The sequence below is a fragment of the Elaeis guineensis genome, chromosome 12, assembly GCF_000442705.2.
Source record: "Elaeis guineensis isolate ETL-2024a chromosome 12, EG11, whole genome shotgun sequence".
Lineage (NCBI taxonomy): Eukaryota > Viridiplantae > Streptophyta > Magnoliopsida > Arecales > Arecaceae > Elaeis > Elaeis guineensis.
Genome location: NC_026004.2, coordinates 9,599,440 through 9,622,003, shown reverse-complemented (window position 1 = coordinate 9,622,003; position 22,564 = coordinate 9,599,440). Strand labels below are relative to the sequence as shown.

General features: G+C 35.8%; 1 non-coding gene and 1 pseudogene across 1 annotated transcript; both read left to right on the top strand.

Annotated features, from left to right (window-relative positions):
• The first annotated feature begins 1,033 nt into the window (after positions 1-1,033).
• LOC140852989 (small nucleolar RNA R71) lies at positions 1,034-1,140 on the top strand. Its single transcript, XR_012136066.1, has one exon. It is a non-coding gene; the product is annotated as a small nucleolar RNA R71 (small nucleolar RNA).
• Positions 1,141-19,152: 18,012 nt separating this feature from the next.
• On the top strand, positions 19,153-22,165 carry LOC105035497 (protein OXIDATIVE STRESS 3-like; annotated as a pseudogene).
• Positions 22,166-22,564: the final 399 nt, after the last annotated feature.

The window sequence follows — 22,564 nt, the reverse complement described above, 5'->3', positions numbered from 1 at the left end:
TAAAATTTTGTCTAAATGTTCAGATTTATTGGATTTCAGTCTGTTTGGAAAAGGAGCTCTAGGACTTTTAAGTACTGGACTAGGTGAATTTTCAGTTTCTGGTGCTTGAGGTTGAAAGGTAGTAGTTTTAGAAGGTGACTCGGCAGATGAGTCATCTATATCATCAAGTGCAACTACCTTATTGTCTATTTGTTTTCCTGATCTTAAGGTATGAATGGCATTTACACCATTAACTTGGTTTCCTTGTTGGGGTCGTGGACCATTTTGGTTCCTAGGATTTGGCTCATGTTGGCTAGGTAACCTACCATGTTCTCGTTCACTAATGGTCGAAGCCAGCTGACTTACTTGCATTTCCAGACGGGCTATAGCTTGGGTGTTATTATTTATGAGTTGACCCGTGGTTTGCATAAAGCTGGTATGTGTTTTCATCATGGCTTCTAGGCTTTTCTCTAAAGAGGTAATTTTTTTGTCATTATCATGGAAGCCTGACGGGTTGTTCATCACTGGGTTGGACCTTAGATTTTGCTGATTGAAATTTGGATTACCTACATTAGGATTCTGGGACCATGAGAAATTCGGGTGATTCCTCTAACCTGGGTTATATGTGGGTGCATAAGGATTGTTCAATGGTCCTTGATAGGTGGCATTCACCTGTGCACACTCATTCGAGTAGAAACATTCTTCTAAGACATGGTCTGGTGCATTGCACCCTTTACACATGGATGCAGATATTTGATTTACATTGGCTGGTCTCTGTAATTCTAAGGCTTCCAATCTACGTGTTAAGGTTGCAATCTTGGCCTCTGATGCTAGGGTTGGTTGAATTTGATGCATTCCTCCTCTTGAAGGTGTAGCTTTATCAGGTTCCCTAGTTGTTTTCCACTGTAAATTTTTCTCGACTAGGTCTTCTAAGAATTGCCAAGCTTCAGTAGTTTCTTTGTCCATAAATTGGCCTTGGCACATGGACTCTAGCATGGTTCTTGAGTTTGAATCTAACCCCTCATAGATGATCTGGCATAGTCTTCAAGTTTCTATTCCATGGTGTGGGCATTGGGTCAAAAGATTCTTGAAACGATCAAAGTACTTCCAAAATGATTCACCAGCTAGTTGGTAAAATTGATTTATTTCATTCCTAATCCTAGCTGTTTTATGATGGGAAAAATATTTTTTTAAAAATGTTCTCACAAAGCCCTCCCAGGTAGTGACAGAATAGTTTGGCAGACTATAAAGCCACTTCTTAGTATTGTCCTTAAGGGCAAAGTTGATTAATCTAAGTTTGACCTCATCCTCTGTTAATTGCAGTTTCATGGTTGCACATACCTCCTCAAATTCTCTAATAAATATATAAGCATCCTCTAATCCTGTGAATTTTGGAAGCATATTTATGATTTGAGGTTTGATTTCAAAATTGTTAGCTGTGGGTTGTGGCAACCTGATACAAGATGGTTGGATGGAGCCAACTGGATAACACAAATCCTTAAGGGTCATGGGTTGGATTGGTTCAGCCATTGGAACAACAGGAATTGACTCAATTCTAACTAGACGATCCGACACTCTTCTCCACACACGAGGTGTACGGTTCTCGATGTTTATACAATTTTTTTTTTTTTCAAACAAGTGAAACAATAAATTAAACTCAATCTATCCTAAGGTTAACCTAAATCTTGACAGCTCCTAACTTGTTCCAAGATGACCCTTCAAGCCTTTCAAGTGGAGATTGATCAACTAGTTAGCCAGGTAAGTATAAGAGGTGGGAGGTTCACTCATCGTTGCCTTTCTAGACACCAAACGAGTTGGCCAGGCCAGCAACTGAACCAATTTAACAAACCACCCTCAGGGACTTGCCTAGACACCAACTAATCAAACAACTCAAACTTGGTAGAACTCTTAGGATTCCTTGTCCTATTGAGCTCGAATTCCTTAAGGTTGACGTCTAATTGATTTTAAGATTAAAGGTTTAGGTAATGCAATATGATGGAGATGGTTTTTGGGCTAAGGAAGGGTAATGAAATTCCCACCTTATCTTGTTAATGGGTTGATGCCCTTAGATTAATTATGAAAATGCAAATGCAAATAAACAAGATGACCAAGAATGTAAAAGATTTTAATTTAGAAATTTTTTTTTTTAATTTTGATATTTTACTTCACGATTATGAAATGTCTTTTGTTTTATTTTATTTTATTATTATTTTTTTGTGATTAAGTAAATTCAAATGATTAGGTCTAAAGGAAAAGTAATTAACTAAAAATAATAAAAGAGAAATTAGAAGCGTACCTGAGTTTTCCAGCAATCACTAACTAAATATAGAAACCTAAAGGAAAAAGAAAGAGAGTTATAAAGCACGAAGAACAAATATTTGAAAATAATTTAAAACGTCAAATCCTCGACAACGGTGCCAAAAACTTGATGTGCAAATATTAAAATTTGTAAATAAAACCGCAAGCGCACGGTGTGTAGAGTAGCACGACCAGCGAGTACGGGTCGATCCCACAGAGACTTTGTTTAAAAATGATTTTCAAATCTATGCTCAAGCGAGCTTTAACAAAAATCAAAAGTCGAAAGTTGTTTGCTAAAGACAATAAGACTAAGGATCTAGGGTTTTTGAATCCACTAGATCTAGATTAGAGAATTCTACCTAGAATTTTTCTTATTGATCCTAACGACTACTCCTCTTGTCTTTCCCAAGCATAGATTATGAAGGGACTAAGACCCAACGATAATCCATCAAGATTCTTTACAGGAGAGTAGTAACTAGGATCCCTTAGGATTTTCTCCTCCTATGCACTGAATCAAGCATGAACTATGAAGGGACTCTGACCCAACTGTAGTTCATCAAAAATTCTTGGCAAAAGAGGAAGAAAAGAAATCCTAAGAAAAAGAAAGAACCCTATGTAAAATCCCTACTCATGATCTAGCTTCATCGCAAACCCTAGAAGGGATGCTTAGCTAGACATGATCTAAATCTACTTGCAAAATTTAAATACAGAAAAATAAACTACCCTAATTTCATAAATTAAACTAACCTAATTGCATAAAATTAAATTGCATAAATTAAACTATCCTAATTGCAAGAAAAATAAATTGCATAATGTAAAGAGATGAAATTGCATAAAAATAAGATTTTATATAAAAAAAATTTATTACAAAAACCTCAAAGCTCGAGGCTTGAGAAGAGAGCTAAAAATCCCACTATCTAGGGTTACAAGCTTGATCGGAAGGAAGAATACATAAAACAAGGGCCTTTGGGGGCTTTTTATAGGCATTTGGGGGTTATAAGGTTTTCAAAACTTTAGATGTGGGACTAAGAGGTTTTAGAGGGTTGTTAGGGGGGTTTATGGTGCGCCGATGGGTACATGGTCCATGCGCCTGTTGCTGTGGACCAGGCGGCTAACCAGATCACCAAATTAGTTGATTTTTTATCAATTTTGATCTGATTTGACTCGGGTTGGACCCAATTGAGTCTTCTTTCTTCATTCTTCAATTTCTGGGTCAATTTAACTCTGTTTTGCATAAAATTTTTGCCGTTGGAATCTTTTTTTCTTGTTCTTTCTATTGATGATCTCTTCTTCTGCAAAATATAATAACAAGTATCAATTTCTTAATAAAGTTAGATAATTTAGATATTAATTGATACTTTTTATGTCAATTTGTGACATAAATCATTGGCCAAGCAGTATATCACATCCCAAGAAGCCCGGATTAAGAAGAAGAAGCATACACTCAACAAAGTCCAGAAGGAACGTGACAACTTCTTCAAAGAGTTGGAGGAGCGGGAGAAGAATAGGTCCACCGAAGCAAGGTTGGCACTGACCGATGCAGAGTCGGCCTTCGCCAAGGAGGAGGCAAAGTCGGCTCAGGAGGCACTCAGTCGAGCACGGGAGTAGACCATCGATGATTACAAAGCATCTGAGGATTTCAAGAATGAAATCCTTGAGGGTGGCAACATGGCCTATTAGATTGGATATGAAGATGGTACAGACGCTGTCAAAAAATTTTATTCGAATCTCGACTTGAGTCACATTACCATCCCAGCTGGCACGATAGAAAAGGAGCCAATCGATGAAGCAACGGCTTCAACTGAAGAAGTTGCATCGTTAAAGGGCTGAAGCTACAACGACGACCGACGCAGCAACTGAAGAAAATGTCTAGTAGTCGGAGTAGATGTTGTAGGTTTTTTTCTTTTTATTATTGGATGATAGTCCGACTTTCCTTTTGTAATCGAACTTTGAGTCCAATCTTGTACTCTTTTGCTGATAAATGAAAATTTTTTCTAAGTGTTGAAAAATTTCTAAGTATTGAACTTCTTACATGTTGCCTATATGGATGTGTCGTTTGTCGTAGATGATCATTGTTAATGCAGTTGAATATCAATTTCACAACCGACCATCAATCAGTGTGCCAAATGACAATCAATAGTCGTAGTCGTAGAAGTCATAGAATTCATCTGTTAGTCGAGTATCAGTCGACTGAATTTTAGGTATAAATTTTTTTAAGTATTCGATATACGGTAACAAGCAAAATATCTTTTGACTGATCAAAGTCGAATCGATATATTTTTTGATTTAGTCAGAGATAAATCGGCTTATTCTTCCACTCAACTATGATTGAGTCGGTGTGTTGTTCCACTCAGCCATAGCTGAGTCGACATATGTAGTTATCCGATTGGAGTCGGTAAGTAGATCCAACCAATCGATCAGAGTCGGTATGTAGAATCGTCTGACTGAGATTGGATTGGCATGTTTTAGTTGATTGATTGTCGGTTTGATATCATAGTCGAATATTCAAAAAAAGTCAAAATTCGATCATTTCATTTCAAATATGCCGTATAAATGAACAACTTCATTGATAATACACTTTTATATTGTCGGCATACCATGTCCAAGAGACTATCATTTTATTAAGAGTCTCCAGTCGGTATGCATCTGGACGAAGGATTTCGGTCATCCGGTAGGGTCCTTCTCAGTTTAAAGATAATTTCTTCTGGTCTAAAGATTTTGAAACTTCTACCTTCCTCAATATCAGGTCTTCAGGAAGAAAAATCTTTGGCTTGACTCTCATGTCAGTATGCAACCATCCGAATTTGAGTTTGCTGCCAAACCTTCGAGAGCAAGTCTAAGTTGGCTCTACGATATTCGAAGTTATTTGGCCTTGAATACTGTTCGACTCTCATTGATGGCAATCTAATCTCTACTGAGATCACTGCTTCCGTTCTATAGGCTAAGTTGAATGGCAATTCTTTTGTTGGAATGTAAAAAGTTATCCGACATGCCGATAAGATCGGATATAATTCTTCCATTCAGAAGTCTTTGACTTCATTCAGTTGGATTTTGAGATCATGTAGAATTATTCGATTTGTCACCTCCGCTTCATCGTTAGACTGTGGATAGCCGACAGAAGTAAGTTTGTGCATAATATGTAGTTTTGCATAAAACTCTCTGAAGTTTTGATTATCGAATTATCGATTATTGTCGATAATGATGGTATGTGGTAATTCGAATATGCATATGATTGACTTCTAAATGAAATCTTCCATCTTGCCCTCAATGATCTGTGCCAGGGATTCTTCTTCCATCTATTTGGTGAAGTAGTCTACTACAACCACTAAAAATTTTCTCTAATCAAACGTCGGATGGAAGGGACCGAGTACATCAATTCTCCATTGCACAAATGACCACGGTGTAATGATCAATGTCAAATGATTGGCCGATTGATGTTATATGTTGGCATATGTCTGACATGATTTGCACCTTCGAACAAGCTCAGCTACATCTTTCTTCATGGTGGGCCAGTGACATCCCTGTCGTAGAACTTTGTAAGCCAATGACTTGCCCCCCAAGTAATTTCTGCAAATCTCTTCATGGACTTCTCAGAGAGCATAATCAGCGTCGATAGGATTCAAACACTATAGAAGTGGAAGTGAAAATAATCTTTTGTACAGCTATCCATTCATCAAGACATACTGCAAAGCCATCCATCTTAGTCGTTTGACTTCTAAAGAATCCTCGGATAAAGTTTCATCAATTAGGTACTGGATGATCGGATCCATCTAACTTGGTTCATCATTTATTTATAATATTTTATCAACTTTATCGATATTCGGTTGTTCCAGATATTCGATGAATGTTTGGTCAAGTACATAGGAAGAAGTGGTTGCTAGTCGAAAAAGTACATCAACTCGTATATTTTCCATCCTCAGAGTGTGGGAGATCTCAAAATACTTGAAGATTTGTATAAAATTTTTTACATTCTAAAGGTAGTCAAATCTCGAGCTTCAAATTCATCCTTGACTTGTCCCATAATCAGTTGTGAGTTGGTGAAGACTTTCAGGGTGTCTATACCGAGCTCCTTAGTAATTTTCAAGCCAGCTAGCAAGGCTTCATATTCGGCTTGATTATTTGATTTTTAAAGTCAAACCGAAGAGCATATTTGGTTACAGTCCCTTTAGAGTTAGTAAGAATGAGGCCGTCTCCACTCCTCTGGGCATTGGATGCTCCATCAACATGAAGCACCCATACTGATTCAAGTTCGACCTCGGCACTTTTAACTTCTCTCAACCTGTCATCAGATTTGTGCTCAGGTCTATCGTCAGGCATAGTATATTTGACGACAAAGTCGGCGAAGACTTGAGCCTTTATTGATGGGCATGGACGATATTGTATGTCGAACTCACTTAGTTTGATCGTCCATTTCGTCATCCGATCGTAAATATCTGATCGATGTAAAATCATCTTTAAAGACTTATCCATCAACACGACTATCGAATACGCTTGAAAGTATGATCGAAGTCATTGTACCGATATAATCAGAGTGTAGATCATTTTCTTCATCCTTAAATATTTTGTTTCGGTATTATAGAGTATCTTACTGGTGTAATAGATTGGTCATTGAATTTGATTTTTATCCTCTTAGACAAATACCGAACCAACTGCCTCTATTGAAGTTGCCAAATAGAGATATAGCGTCTCTCCCTCCTTTAGCTTCGTAAGTAGTGGAGGAGATGTTAGATATTTCTTCAGATCTTTGAAGGACTGTCGGTATTCATCGGATCATAAGAAATCCTTCATCTGCTATAGGATTTTGAAGAAAGGTAGGCACTGTTTTGCCAACTTCGAGATAAATCGGCTAAGTGCGGTAATCATTCTGTTGAGTTATTGTATCTCTTTTTTGGAGTTTAGATACTTTATGTCGATGATGGCCTTTATCTTCTTCGGATTAGTCTCAATTTTTTATTGCGACATAAAAAATTTAAAAAAAATTTCGACAGTCACTTCAAATATATACTTGGTTGGATTTAGTTTCATCTGATATTATCGGAGTGTGTCGAAGGCTTCCTCTAAGTCCCAGACATGATCATGAGTCAGGGCACTCTTTACTAGCATATTGTCAACGTAAACCTCTATATTACGTCCGATTTATGTCTTGAGCACCTTATTGACCAATCGTTGGTAAGTCACTTCGATGTTCTTTAAGCCGAATGACATCACTTTGTAGCAATAGATGCCCTTATCATTTGTGAAGACAGTGTGCTCTTTGTCTTCGGACGCTATTCGAATCTGATTGTAGCCTATGAAGGCATCCAAAAAGCTCAAGAATCGGTGTCCCGACGTCGTATTGACTAATTGATCAATCTTTGACAAAGAGAAGCTATCTTTTGGACATGCCTCATTAGGGTTGGTGTAGTTGATGCAGATTTATCCTTTTTTGTTGGCTTTTCTCACCATTATGACATTGACGAGCCAATCGGGATAGTTGACTTCTCTGATGAAGCTAGCTGCGAGCAATTGTCGATTTTTTCATCGATGATCTTCTATCTTTCAGGGATAAAAGATCTTTTTTTCTGTCTCACTGATTTAATATTAGGATTGATGTTCAATCAGTGAGTTATCACTTTCGAAGAAATCCCTGACATATCGATCGTAGACCAAGCAACGTCGACATTTGCTCTCAGCAAGTCTACCAGTTGTTTTTGCTCTAGATCAGGTAATTGCGATCCGATTTGAATCATCTTTGTAGGGTCGTTTTCTCTCAAAAAGGATCAAAACCAGTTATTCGGTCGGTTCATCTCTTTCTTCATTTTTTTTCTTTGATCTAATTTGTCAATTGACAGAGGGTCTTCTGGTTTGTTGGTTTCAACAAAAACCATCAAGTAGCATCGGACCAGTTGCTGATCCCCATACATTTCTCCGACTTAACTCCTTGTTGGGAATCGGATAAGTAAATAGTAAGTTGACACTACCACTCTCAACACGTTATGTTTCGATTGTTTGAGTATGGCATTGTAAGCCGAAGGGACTCAGATAACTATGAACATCAAAAGGATGGTGCTTTGTCATGAGTCGGTTCCTGCAGTCAGAGGAAGAGTAATTTCTCCTTCCACACTGACTGTATCTCCAGTGAAACTAACTAAGGGCATTGAGACTCTTCTAAGTCAGTCGATCGATAGTCGTATTCGAGAAAAAGTTGAGTAAAATAAAATATTTATTGAATTTTTATTATCTATCAAGATTTTTTTACATTATAATTTGCTATTATCATCGAGACAATGATAGCATTATCATGGGGTGTCTGTATTCTCCGAACATCTTCATTCGAAAAAGAGATTACATTATCGAGATGTTGCTTTTTAGTTGACTCTTCTTCAAAAATTACCCCCCATCTCTCGATCGTCTGAAAATTATGTTGATGACTCCCACCGTCGGTCGGTTGTCATACATTTTTCTCAGATTAAGGCTGAGGTTATTGGTTGGCAGGAGGTTGAATCGGTTGGTCCCATCAGAACTTTATGAGATAGCCTCATCAAATTAGGACTTCTATTTCATCCCTGAGTTGAATGCACTGTTCGGTATCATGATCATAATCACGATAGAATCGATAGTACTTCTTCTTGTTGCGGCTCCTTGATAGTGCCTTCATCGATGGGGGGTGACGGAGGTATTCCTCTCTCTCGATCTCCATCAAAATCTATGTACGAGAAGTAGAGAGAGGAGTATAGGAGTCATGCCTGTTGCTATAATTATTTGACCTGGGACTCCATCGATGGGGTGAAGCTCTTTTGTTAGTTGCTGGCCGACTTGATTCAGCTGGAGTTCCATTTTTCTTTTGCTTGTTTTTTTGATTTTTTTTCTGTTTGGCATCGGTTAGTAGCACTTTCATCGGTGTGAATGTATTTGTACACACGCTTCAGAAGTTCTGCATAAGTTCGAGAGAAAGTCTTATCCAAAGAGTAAGTAAATCTAGATCCCTTCAGATCTTTCTTCTTGGTCGAGATGGCCATATCTTCATTGAGGTCCTGGACCTCAAGTGTGGTGGTATTGAAATGCACCATGAAGTCTCTCAGTATCTCTCCTTCATTTTACTTGATGGAGAAGAACTATGGATATTCATGGAATCCTTCGACTGGTGCTGAAGTGGACCACGAATGATTATTTGAGCTGCTCAAAGGAGTTTATGCTTTTTGACTGGAGTCCAGAATATTAGGCTCGAGCAGTCGAATGATGGTCAGAAAGTCAATGCATAAGAGAGCGTCGGTTGCCCCTGAATCATCATGAGAGCTTTGTAGCTCTCCAGATAGTCAATCGGATCGATGGAGCTATCATATGGCTCTATCTGTAGCATCTTGAATCGAGATGAAATCGGATTATCTAAGATGCACTGAGAGAGAGGCTGAGCAGTGTGGATGCAAAGATCATTGGAAGATCCTCGGCCATCCACCTGAAGTCGAGCTAGTTGACGGTCGATCTCCTTGAAGTTGCACTCGTAATCATCGAGCCACCATTGTTGTGAGAATTTAGGGGTAAAATCCTTTGAAGAACTTGAAGATCGAGAAGTGGAAGGTGTGCACAGCCTCTTCCCTTTCTTAATGCTATGACGGCGAGAAGGAGAAGGAGACCGTCACGAATGGTGGGTGGTAAGGTGAGAGTGTCAGAAAAGTGGTGGCTCGACATGATGAGAATGTCAAAATGATTATGCTATGGTGACAGAGAGGAAGATCGTCGAGGGGTGTGGCGACTATGCCTGGATGGCACTGTGCACACCGTCGGCTCTTTCGCCATCAATTGCTACTGTTGCTATTGGAGGCTGTGCACTATCTCCATCAACATTTTCATCTGCTACTTTAAAGTAGCGAGTTGGACATTAGTAGTAATTACAGGACGTGAAGAACTGGGCTCTGTCATTGGAGGTGGAGGAAGGAGATCTTTTCGGTAGAAAGATTGCCTAACAGAGCTGATGAAATTATTTTGATCTCTTGTTTTTACCATAATCAAATTCTTTCGCCCCTATCTGGCGTGCCAATCTATTATGATCAATCCCTTGGAGCGTCTGACGTCGGTGAAGAGTACCTATAAAAGATGTCTACACTGATCGAATTGTGTCTGACGAAGATCCTCCGATGCTTAAGTCAGTGAAGAGTGATCGAACAGAAAGTAAAATATGAAAATTGACAGTGTTAGCCTAGAAGTGCCTTATCAATGTTGTTCGTTTATTTTTATTTTATAGACAAACTGTTGATAACATCTGTAATGGTTAGACACATGGATCCCACTTATTTCGATATTAAGTAATCGTGGGGTGGACAGTTATGCCTACTGATAGTCATGGTATGTACCGTTACGTGCTTTTTCTGTTGGCTATTTCTGATATGCCAAATTTATGTCGGTGATCTTTGAGAACCGATTGTATGTCGATACTTATACCGACTAACTATCAATTGATAACTTTGATATACTGAATGGTCAACGGTTGTGCAGTCGATCGAGTTGTCATATCATATTTGTTAGAAAAGTCAATCGAATATTACCGACAGTCGGTCGGCTTGTCGGTTGATGGTCAGCTATTTGTTTTCTGATGCTGATGGAAAGTTGGATGACGAGATCCGTAGAAGCTGTAGTCAAATCGGACCTCTTTTAATGGCTGGCTTTGACAACCCATCGTCTATCACCAATCCATAATCAGGATGACCGACAGTAAGTCGGAAAGCTGATATTAAATCGGAGGGAGCAGATCCGATTGCTTCAACAAAATAATTGATTAATTTATTTTTTGACAGACTTACCAAGTTGTTATGTTTCTCTTATCTTTAGATGGATAAGTTATTTTCCATAAATAACATATAATATATATATATATATTATATATTAAAATGAAGGCTCTAAATTGATAAAGTTTTTATCTGTCACGTTTATACATGATATATTCACCATATGTATATGAAAATACTTTCTACTTTGAAAATGCATTTACATCATGTTTATCTACTTTAGAAATATACTTATATTTATACCAGATTTAGGGTATGCTTTAGAATGGCAAATAGTATGTAATAAATATTAATAGTAATTGAAGATGCATTTGTGCCATATTTATATATGGTATACGGTTTGGAATGTTTATGCATGGTATATATGTTCAGAAAATAATCTAATAAATATAAAAGTTAATTTTTTTGTATATAGATATGTAGCATTAGAGCTGCAATTTATTCTTTTCTTATTTATATATTTGACATAATTTGGGTGATAAAGCAAGATAACCTCCCCTCTTCACATGATAGAAGAATTCAAATCTAATTTATCTTTTTACAATTATTCAATTATTAAAGAATTCAAAAATATCATTGTAATATTCTAAAGCTAAGGAGGTTATTTTTTAATATTTTTAAGAATTAGCAGAATAGGTAGATTTGTTTTATAAAAAATAAAAAATAAAAAATAAAGTTTCAATGGTTGAAAATTCATGAACTATAATATTTATCTATTTGAGATTTTATGCTTTAGTTATCAATTACATCTTAATTACAACCATACTGCATTTTCTACTATTATTTATAACCTTATCAACATTTCATGTATCATTTGATGGTAATAAATAAATAAAAAAAAAACTATTAGATCCCTTAAATTTCATTTTTGAGTTTCTCTCTTGGATGCTTATTTTTTTTTGAGAGAAAATATTTCCTACTCGTTTTCATATCAATAAAAATATAAATCAAAAATAATTTAATTTTTTTATTTTATTATATTTTTTATTTTATTATTTTTATTATTTTTATTATTTCTATCTTTGAAAATATTCTTGAATAAATATATAAATTGGTATTTAATATCTGTTTATATTTAGTGTATTTCTAAAATTTTCGGACGATGGCTGTATTTTTTCACCAAAGTCCTCATTTCTCACTCCACCGAGTGGTCCAATTTACGAAGTTTCCTTGCCAATGGCGAGGAAGGGTAATTTGGGAATTCTGGTCATGCCCTTTCCTTCGGCTTTCCTCACCGGAGTTCGCGTGGGAGTCGGCGTACGCAAACTTAGCTTGAAGGGTATTCTTGTCCTTTTGCGCTGCAATCAGGGAACCAGCGTTGGAGCAGGGGAGGGAGCAAAGGGAAGACAGTGGAGTGAATGCATGATTTTGACTCATCTTTGCACCAAAGCAATTGTGACTGGCAATGGAGAGATATTTAATCACAAAAATAAAGTTCACATGCACAGTATACTGGGGTGTCCTTTTCATAGTGCAACAAGTTTGGTCATGGCCTAATTGTTGGTCCCGTGCTGGTTGGATTTTAGTTTAGGTTAGATTAGGTTTAGTTTCAAATTATAATTAACATTGGACACTTGTTGTGCCTATGGATCTTCCCACTAGGAATACCTAATGTTGCAGAACGATATTGTGACTCTACTATAAATAAAATAGCATCAGTAGGAAATATATTATGCAAAGATTTCAGAAGGTGACAAGGATTTGCATTATATATATCGGATTTGCTCACCATCTGTATGTGAATGGCTATGATTTTTCTTTAGTTAAGCAACAAAATGATTGCTTTAGAAGGAAAAGAAAAAGAAAAGAAGATGAGGATAATGAGGAAGAATAGGAGGAGGAGAATTATTATTTAGATTCGAGTGGAAGATGCTATCCTATGTATATATATATATATATATATATATATATATATATATATATGCTATCCTAACTCCTTGAAGCTACCTGCTTGAGATTTCGGAATTATAAGAGTTGGAGAACCCTGTCAACATGGGACAAAATGGAAGGAATGCATTGAAGTTAATAAGAAACTTTAATTTATAGTCTATGAAGGAAGGCTTAGCAGGCTGGCAGTGGAAGGTGATGACACGTCGGTACCAATTTGTCGAAAGAACATGGCATGACATCCAAATGGATTAATGCATATACTAGTGAGCAAGACCAAAAGAATAGATCTTCATGAGCACCTGAGTAGCTCAAGCATCTCTCCCACTAGCCATTTCTTTTCAGAATTTTAAGATGGATGCAAAAGGAAGATCACGAGCTCTAGCAGATGTCTAATTACCTTGATGCAAGTGTTTTAAAAATCACAATGACCCTACAATTCATTCTTACAATTTTTGATTAAGATAAATCTACCAGATTATGTTTTCGCAATGTTTTGACAAGTATGAGTTTCATTAGTTTCTTAAGTTGTGAATTCATCATTGAGAACGAAATTTCCTAAATACACAACAAAAGATACCCTTGGTAGAAAATATGACTAGAAACAAAATTAATCAAGTAATTAGTTGATGCTTAAAATTTAAAGAATGAAATATATTATCCACCTCCCATTATATCTGACGGAAAAGCGTAGGATGCTTGCACATGAAACTATCAAAATCCTACCTCTTGGATGCCTACTTTTGAAGATGACCACGTTCTTGAGACTCCTCCTCAACTAGTAGAGATAGGGAACATATACTAACCAAATACATAACAAAAAAAGGTTCCTCTTGAATTTATCACCTGCACACCAAGTTGCTTAACCCTTTTTTTTTTAACAAATAGCAACTTTAACGTTGACCATATGAAATAAAGTTGGAAAAGATACTATGCGTTGATTTGAGCAAAGAACATGCAAGATGGCGTTTTACAAGGTCATAACTTTCTTGCAAAGAGTGTGCCGTTAATGTATCGCAAAGAAATGATATGCGATCGAGACATAACACTGGAGAAACGGGCATTGATGTGTCTTCTCATCTCCGATGGTCACTATTTCTCAATGGTAAGTGGTTCACAAATGTGAGGCACGTTTAAGTAGCGGTACAGATCAAATCACTTGATGTGGTCTATCTATAAGCATCCAAACAATTTATTGCAAATGCTTATAATTGGATCCAACCCAATTTGTCTACAAACTCCAATCATACGAAATTCTTGCACAAAACATGATGTTTATTGCCGACATCAACGAATCAACATTCATGCAAGTTCCATCAAACCCCAAAAAAAAAAAAAATTCTTGCCTTCAACTTCAATTTGAGGGCATGCTAGCTCTAGCTGCACATCAAGGCAGCCACCTGGTATTATTTTCCTCTTCAGTTTAGAAAACAGAAGGTTTAACCATTACTTTATCATTCACTAAACCAGCAGGGGAAGGTGGCTGGTTGCATGTAATGTGTGTCCCACAACGAGACCTGTTGGTCGCACGTGATACTTGACTTTTCCGTCTAATATCTAGCAAACAAGGCCTATCTCTTGGCAACCACCAACTATAAAGTGTGAGGCCGCCGAAGGCCCTATGAACAAGTTGACAGGTTGTTTTGGCCGGCCTTCACACCTTGCATTCAGTGACACTGACGTTGGGGGAGAACCATCTTCACAAGAGTTATGCTACGGTTGTTGAGATGCTGATTCCCTTTTTCGCACTGATGGCTCTCAAGTAGGAGGGTTTCCATTTATCCAACCATGTTCACTACCAAGCAATGAAGTCAAGAATGGGTAATGAGCTTGATATGGCTCGGATCCGATGCCCACTAAGATCACGGATGCCAGTTTGCCGGCCAATGATTGAGTGGTACATGATGCGCCCAAGCGAACCTCCATGCAGATTGCATGGATGGTTATGGCTTGGTACGATCTCAGGACAGCCGATAAGGAAAGATGTAATGGATTGTAATAGACCCTCATCAATCTCTCTATATGAAGTATGATAGAGGACTCCAGGAATAAAATCTTTTATCTTGCTCCTAGCTCATAGCTTGCGCCCTCAAATTTTCTCAGTTCCACCAAAATTCTACTTAATTAAGCATCAGAGGGTCTCCTACCAGAAATGTTCGGACAACTCCTAATTATCTTTTTTTTCTTTTTTTTGTTTCCAGATCAGATCCTACATCGTGTAGACCAACTTGACCCAAGCCAACCAATCTCCATTGGTGCCAATTCTACTTATTGGGTGGGATTTGGGGCGGCAAAAGAGCTGGCAAGTAGATGGCCCGCTTATAGGTTAAAAGATAAACACAATGGTGGTATAGAAATGAATGGCAAAATTATCGACATGTGGGTCAGGGTTTGTTGGAAACTGTAACCATGTACACAAACATCACCCAGGATCGCCTGCTTTTCTTGAACGAAAGCATGTCTTGCCTTGCCTTGCTAGACGTGCTTGGATTTGGCTGTGGTGCATTAATTGGTCAAAGTCCTCGAGCGACTTGTGCTTAATTCTGCTTGCAAGTACATTCAATTTGATTTTACCTTTATGTATGTTTTGCTACGATTTTACTGAGACTTCTACTATCTCCCATGAATATTTGCAAGAATGGCAAGGATCATATTGAGGTACTCCATTATTATCAAATTTCATTGCACCCCGACCTTTCTCTTTAAAAAGAGAAGCATAGCATGGAATATCATCAAAATATTTAGGTTGGGCGGAGGGACTGGGTAGAAGAGGCAGAACTATTTGTTATAATCATGGTTGTCTGTGTATAGGAGTTTTACAAGGTCATGCAGCAGGCTTTCTATGTGACGCACAAGTCCATATTTTACACCTGCTATTGTGCAATACATGAACTCCTATGATTTTGTCAAACTGGACCTCTCCATTACGACATTGCACTGCCTCCATGGGACAAATCCGTGGTGGCTCAAACCGATTCAGTGAATTAATTCCTGGAGCCAACATTCCTTCCTGTCAGAAATCATGCCATGTCATTTGAGCTGCACCTTATGTTAGCCCAAAACTTGCAACATGATTTGTTTATCAATCATTGTTTGGGCAAGAAATGTGGATGATTCAAAAAGATGAAATGGTGGTTAACTTTGATCAAGGAGGATGTAGGTGAAACTTCTTGGATAAAAAATTGTTACTGCTGCAAATGAATTTCTTAGGAAAATGATTTTCTAAGTAGGCAACAAAATAATGCTTCAGGATTATGGGAAAAGATCTTAATTAGGGTCAATTAATGCCGCAATTAATCATCTAAATGAAATATTTAACCATCAAAGTGTTCTTAAGATAATCGTGGAGAACATCAAGCAAATTGGGTTGGTCTGGGAAAATTTAGAGATGTTTCGAGACTATAGATGGAGATCTTAAGGTCCATTAATGTGTCAAGTAATCATCAAACAAGAGATTTAACTATCAAATTATTTATAAGATAATCATAAATAATTAATACATATTCGGCTCGATCGGGATAATTTGCAGATAAATTGCTACCAGTAAAGCAATACGAGAAAAGCATGACAGAGATACCAATATGCATGTACAAATGCTTAGTGATTAATAAGATATTATAATTGGATAAACGAATCTGTCTAGATTTTTTTTCAAAGAATTTTTTTTGAATCTAGAAATAGTAGATTTAAATCTCATAATTGATGTATCATGGACATCTACAATACAAGAACAACAGATGATTTCGCTAAATCTCTCTTGTGATTTAAGAGGATTCAAACTTACTATTGTAGGATGTTGTGTGTGTGTGTGTATATATATATATGCACATATATGCATTTACCTACGCATATTTTTATAGTTATAGTAATTTTAAAATTCAATAAAAATATTATTTATTTATGTAATTAGCTTTGTGATATATTCTCTTGCATATTGGCATCTAAAGGAGAGCAGGAGTTATGGTGCTATCCCTCAAAAATTTGGGCCTGTCCCTCTTGGGGATTTTTCAGGAATAAAAATTCTGGTTGTTTAAGCCCCAAATAAAATAAAATAAATAAAAAGGAAGTGAGGAATGATACCTGGGTGTCTAAAATGCTGCTGGTGTCTTCCCAACCTGGTGGCACGTGTGTGTGACCACAAATCCTCAGGAACCTGATTCCATTTCCTAGTTCTTTTCCATTCATACTTGAAATCCTTCCATCTTTAGAAAGCTAAAGGATGTGGTGGTGGACAAGTGTGTGTAGTGAGGATTAAAAGTTTCTGGTGGGACAAATGGACTGCATGCCCATTCTTATCGGGTTGGATTCTTGCAGAATCCGAATTAATCAGAATGGAACAAATGTATTTGGATTCTTACTACTACTTGAATCATGTTGCACAACTTCCCTGCTCGAATAGCTTACAAAGAATATGAATTTTCTTTTCACTTTTTTCCCTCCATATGTGATAATATGGCTACTCCAGAATAAGATGCTAGACGATAATTTGTCTACTTGCTAAATCCCATGATGCTCTCCATGGCTCATAATGTTCATGAATATGTTTATATGATAAATCATCCATCATCTATTCCATTATATAACGAAAATTATGTGTTTTTCACAAATATCCATTATGCCAACTCAAGAAGTTTCTATAAATCTTGTATGCTATGCTCTATTAATTACTACAATGTTTAAGAGTTATAAGTAAATCAAATGACAACTCTACAATGGCTACGAAATGCTAGAGAATTCAGTCATATGAAATGTTCTCTCTATCAAGTGGACTGATATGTATGAAAAGAATGATTCAATGCATAGTGTTGGTAAGCTCTCATGCAAGACTATGCAGTTTGATGTTTTTACTTTTATTTTACTCGATGTTTTTTTGTTTTATTGATTGATTAGTGTCTTGCTATACTTTTCATAATTTTTATCTGCATAATTAAAATATGATTCAATGCATAGTGTTGGTAGTCTATTATGCAGGGCTACAGAGTTCGATGTTTTTTCTTTTATCGCTTGATGTTTTTTGTTTTATTGATTGATTAGTTTTTTGCTGTATTTTTCACAGTTTCTATCCACATAATTAAAACATGCTGAACAGCCTAAATGAAGGTATGATAGAAAAGAGCTGGTAATCATAGCCTCTCTAAACCTAGCCAAAGAGATTTCCGGATGAGATTTTTCTATTTCAATTCTTTTCTAGAGTAGGAAGAGATGAGCCAATTGAAGCTTATCCTAATCCTGCTATATAATGGGACCACATTAGTTAGGTAAAGGGCATAAGATAAGCCTTAGAATATTTCATACAAGTTCCTTATGGCTATGATCCATCTATAGGGGCTTAGAATGACAAGAGATAGTTAAAATTGTATTGGTCAAATAACAATACATAAAGGCAATTAAATACATGATCTCATTGTCTATATGCAAAATGGTGGCAAAATAGATGAACATTTCAAGCTGAAGTGAACTATAAACCAAAATCTTCTAACAACCGAACCTGCTTAGCATATGTATTTGTCCAATTTTTGCCTGGATTTATCAGACAACAACTTGGTAACTGTTGTAATGAGCAATATTTGTCATTATAATGAAAAATAATGAAAATATAATGATATATAATGTTATTCTGTCATGATTTATCAAATAATATTTTCAAGTACCATTACACTTCGAATTTAAAATATACAATCTTATCAGGATGGACCAGACAAACAGGCACATCAAATGACAACCATTAATCCCATTATAAAGTGATTGTGGTATCAGGATTATAGTTAAAGCATTAGAAATTGTTATAACAATAAACATAATATGATAACTACCGTTATTGTGGAGAAAAATTCTATATATGGGTGTAATACATCAGCGAAACTTTCCTCTGTACTGCAGCACAATGAAATTAGTGCCAGGTTGGGTTCCAAGAAATTCTTCTATTTTAAACCTTGAATAAAAGTTTGTCAGTTTTTTTTGCATACAAAGAACTATTCGGATAAGTGGCGGCGAGGGGATATGTATGACTCGTAAAGATCAGCAAAGCTTTACATTTTAGCACCACAAAGTATTTTTTTCAAAGAAATACATCACAATTATGTACAAAGAAAAAAGCATGGAAAAGTATATCATGCGTGAGATATATATATTCTGGAAATAAATATGTTTTTTTTTCTTTCTTTTTACTTTTTTCTTTTTTGAAGTAACGGATGGGATGGCATACAAGGTGTCACAGCATGCATTGAAGACCTCATCCACTGCCCCAATTCCTTGAGTACCAAAATGGGGGACAGAGAAAAGCACATGTGATGTGGATAATGCCTTCAAGCAAACGCACCAATGCTTATCCTCACCAGCCTTCCCCTTTATAGCCTTCCCGTCTTTACCTCGACATCCCATTCCTTTTGTGTGTGCCTCCAAAACAATCTTCTATCCACATGCATGTTATACGTGGGAACCATATGAAGCTATAGCATTACTGTTCGTTTGTTTTTCACCTTAGTTAGAAGCTCTTTGAATCCAAAAGGTTGGGGTAGTTTGCAGACTTAGGGGTATGGTTGGTTGGAGGCTGGGCTATAGACATAAATCTAGAGAATTAAGAGGACATCTCAATGAGAATGGATGCTTCTTTGATCCCACAAAACAACCATGGGACCATGGTTGAGGAGAAAGAACTTGGGGACCATGTCTTCTTCCTCGAAGAACTTGTTGGTGTCATCGGACTCTATGGATGATGCAACTCTTCTACTTCTTTCTCATCACTATTGAACGAGAATGATCAATTTGAAAAAGAATCTCTGTATGACATGTCTTCTCTCGTAGCCCAACTTTTCTACAAGTAAGTTCCATTCTTCTCCCCTCTGACACCATGAATACACATCAATCTTTTTATATTTTAGCCATGAACTTGCATATTGATTATGTTTTGTTGATTGAGGAACAATTTGCATAAGTGCCATAAGCTAATAATATTTGCTTTATCTTTTTTTTGATGAAAAAGTAATATTTGCTTTATTAGATCCTATGACAAGATACCAACTTATTCATACGATTCTTTTGTAGGCTATAGCACAAATTGCATCAAATAGATGATTCTTAATCATAGCAATTAAGACCCCTTCTATTTCAAATCAACTATTAAATCTTCATAACATAAACATGCTAATTCCATGGAGGATGCCCTGCATAATCAATTCTTTACACTAGTTTAATGTATTCAAGGTTTCCTTATTTATTTTCGTTGAAAAATTTGTTATTTTTACCTAATCAGTCTTTGGATTTTCCCCCCCCTCAATTTTAGGAGAGGGCTGTCAAAGTTTTACAATGGGAAGTCTTAGTCATTCACAACTATATCTAATATGAGGAGCTTGGAGGATCTTGCTTAGCCCGAGAGGCCGAATAGTAAAAAAGTTAAGTGACCCAAAAGCCATGGAGGGGCTTGGACAGTAAGAAACCAGTGTCTCCAAATGGCTATTCCAAAACCATCACAAAAAAAGGTTTCTAGGGGTCCATCATTTTCAGCGAGTGCAAGGAGCAGGCCCTCCATCCCCCCACAGAAATCTAGCAACTTTTTCTAGCTCTATCCTTTTTTTTGCTTGAAGGTGTTTCAAGTGAAGGATGGAGATTAGAAACTAATCATGTTTTTTGGTTTTAGTGCCTAGGGGATCTAGTGGTCCAATTTTGTTGCGATATAACAGAAGTTGTTCATATATGTTTATAAATGCTACTAGAACAGTGCTTTCTAATTAGCCAAAACGCACAATTGTCTATATTTTATTGGGTTTGCCATGGCAAATAAGACAAAAGGCTAAGATAACATATGTATCTATTTTTTTAATTTTATTTTTAAGTTTTACATTATAAATATATAGTTATTTTTTAAAATATAAATATGCTAATGACTATCGTAATGGTAGAGATACAACGAAAGCCATATCAAGATGGTATCAGCAATAACAACAAGTGCTAGTGATTTGATGGTACTAAATAGTAATAGTGAATACTAATTATAAAATAGTAGCAGTAATGATAATGATAGTGGTGTAACAAAAATTATGGTGGGGTAGTGAAAATAAAATAAAGGTGATAGAAAAGCGACATAAGTGATGAAGATGATGATAGTGAAAAAAATGGCAATAATAATGATAGTAGTAGTGGAGATAGCGATAGTTAATAGTAGAGACAAATGTGGCAATGATAGCAGCAATGTTAATGATAAAGATGTTGTCCATGATAAATATTTTAAATTTAAATAAAAATAATAATATCAAATATATTTTTATATTTTTAAAAATAAAAATAAAAAATAAATGTAATACCCATGATGATATGCCAGAGATTGCACATATCTTCTATTGGAGGGAGGTCTGCTTCAACTTTAGGTGGAATTTCTCTGAGTCTATGTTTTTCTATCATCTCCCCGTTAGAAAAGCAAACTCCAAACAACCTAATACACAAAAGAAGCTAAAATGCATGTTCGGATTCTCGATGTCGGAGACATTTACATGTTAGTTACATGCTTCAATGACGTGCCACTCTGCAACACAGATGGCGTATAATTTATAACTGGACCTCTGCAACCGAACCAGAGGACCCAAAACCCATAAACTAGCTAGGATGAGGAACATAGAGTTATATGGTTGCACTTTCATGGTCATTTCCTCAAAAAAAAAATAATAATAATAATAATAATAACAATAATAATAATTAAAAAAAAAAAAAAAAAAAACAGCAGCAGCAACAACAACAACTCAACCAATCTGAAAAAACCTGCATATGAATGATATAACTGGATCTAATGATTTGGCTTGTGAAACTAGTTAAAAAAAAAAATTATCTGACATTATGAACATGATCCCATCTAATACCATTTAAGATACTAGAAGCAAGCACTAAAGGCCTACTCGGGACCGGCCCAACCAGATGCGACTCTATGAATTGACAGGAGTTGCGATTTCTACAACCCATGGAATTGACAAAACAAATGCTGCCTCGGGATTTCTACTTTAAAATTTAGACCTTCAACGGACTCGTTACTTGGCCTTGCAATGGAATCCTTGTTTCAGTTCCAAGAAGAGGAAGAAGACTTGCAGTCTGTTGGAGCCCTTTTCTTAAATAATATATAAAAAAAATTAATTATCAAAATAATTTAAATTTAAACTTATTTATCAATTTGATGCCGAAAATATAAAATATTATTTTGAATGACGTTTTTAAAAATACCATTCCAAACGACGTTTTTAAAAACGCCATATCATTTGACGCCTTTAATTATTCTCTCAAAAAAAATAAAAAAAATAATAAAAAATTTAAAATTAAAATTTTAAATTTATAAAAAAATAAAAATTATAATTTTGATAAAAAAATTATCATATCAAATTAGTATCCTCATTTCAAATTATCTTTAAAAAAAATTATAAAAAAAAATTATAAAAAAATTAAAAATATCATAAAAAATATTGAAAAAAAATAAAAATTATAATTCAAAATGTTAAGAAAATAAAAATTTTAATTTTAATTTAAATAAAAATCATCATTTCAATTTACAATCTTCTTTTGAAATTAATTTTTTTAAAAAATATCATAAAAAATTAAAAAATTATTAAAAAAATAAGAAAAAAAATAAAAATTATAATTTTGAATAAATTTTTAAAAAT